Source organism: Eutrema salsugineum, unplaced genomic scaffold, assembly GCF_000478725.1.
Source record: "Eutrema salsugineum unplaced genomic scaffold, Eutsalg1_0 scaffold_12, whole genome shotgun sequence".
Taxonomy (NCBI): Eukaryota; Viridiplantae; Streptophyta; class Magnoliopsida; order Brassicales; family Brassicaceae; genus Eutrema; species Eutrema salsugineum.
This window is the reverse complement of record NW_006256895.1, coordinates 8,025,063-8,026,979: the sequence shown is the minus strand read 5'-3', so window position 1 is coordinate 8,026,979 and position 1,917 is coordinate 8,025,063.

The window sequence follows — 1,917 nt, the reverse complement described above, 5'->3', positions numbered from 1 at the left end:
CATATAGATCTACCGAATAACTAGACTAGGACAAGATCTAACAGAAAAGGATTTACTCTACGGCTTACCGATCGTCCGCTGAGCCAGCACCGCGCGACCATTCTCCGCTAGCCAACTCCTATCCGAAATACTCACCATCTCCCTCTTTCTCTCTCTACTTTCTCACACTAAAACTCCTCAGATTTTCTAAGTGTGGAAAACTAAGAGCTTAAGGTGGGTATTTATAGGTTTCAGGTGGTTCTCATGCGCTGACACTTGGTATGCTCGCTGACACTTGGTTGGGCACTTGTCAGTTTCCATAAACACTAGTCATCAGCCTTGGCTACTAAGCTGCCTTACTTCCACGCCAAGTGTGTGGTCCAGAATAGCCACATCCTAGCTTTTTCTGCCATAACTTCCACCAAATTCTGCAATTTGGTTACTGATCCAAGACGGACTGACTGGCCTTGACACTCGCTCACGGTTCCTCGGCCAAAATCCAACTCCATCGACCAAAATCCATACTTCTCAATTCCGGGAAGCTTTTACGCTCAGACTTAGCTTCTCTCGGCTAAACCGCTGCTTCTCGGCCAAAATCTAATCCAGCGGCAAAAATTCAATTTTCTCGGCAGAACTTCATTTTTTCCTCGGCCAAATCCTTTATCGCTTGACCATAATCTGACTTTCTCGGCTAAAGACTGATTCTCCGCATTTTCCATCATTCCCAGGCTAAAATACATTTTCCCGGCTAAACCAGACTTTTCTCGATAAAACAGCAAGTCTTCTCGGCAAAGAGCTGATTTTACCAACCAAAGTCGTGTTTTCCTCGACAGACATGCTCTCCCAGACGAAACCGGATTTTCCTTGATCTGTCCCGACTTAGCATTTCTCTCGCGGCCGCCCGTCCGCTTTATTTTAACAACCGGGTTGTTATATTCTCCCTCCCCCCTTATAGGAATTCATCCTCGAATTCTAGACGTGGGATCAAACCTCATCCTCCTTGATGATAAAGTCTCTCCATAAGGTTCAGTGGTCCTACGACCCCTCACCACTGTCTTGATATTACCATGTCTTCTCGCTTGTTTCACAACTTGGCCGTTCCCTCGACCCTTAGTTTCCATTTCTCATTACCAGTCCGTTCTTCCCATGGACTCTTTCTCAAGATCGTCATGTTCCATTGTGACTTTACATCCCCTTTCTCTTCACTTTCTTACTCCTATGGTGAAGTATCGAACCATCCTTTTTCCCAAGGACATTCTAGAAGCGTCGTCTCTCGACTCTATCCCTTCGGCTTCTGGCACCTTTCCTCGACTTGTTTCCATCGGAGGCTCTTCCTCCCTGGCAAACATTATTTCCTAGTTCTGCCTTCACGCAGTTCATCGCTACTAGTCCAGTTTTCTTGTGGAATCCCTTTGATGACCTTAGACGCGGTCCATTGTGACCTTGTGTCGTCATTACCATCATCTATTCCTCAATTTCTCACTTCTTTTGCGAGAATATGAATCATCATTTCCCCAATATGATTCCTAGATCTCTATTCCAAATCCTCATTCTCTTCATAAGCCCTTTTTGGCTTTAACTCATTCCTTGTCTTCTTTCTTTCGGTTGATCTCCCCGATCTTCCACCTTTCTTAACTCCATCTAAATCATTTCCTTCTGATTTACGTTTAACCTTACTCAATCTTTTGCCGTTCACCATTTCCTTCTGGTGTTCACATATCCACCTTTCTGATCAACTACTGTTCTCGACTCTAGCTGATCCTTCTGATCTCATGCCCGTTCACCATGTCCTTCTGGCGATTTCACGACTCAATTCTTGACTTCTGCCATTCTTCGGCACCGCTAGTTGATCCATCTGATCTACATAATTCAAGTCTGGCGGATCCTTTCCGGATCTTACCACTGCTCAAATCTGCGATTCTTCCCTTGATCTACCAC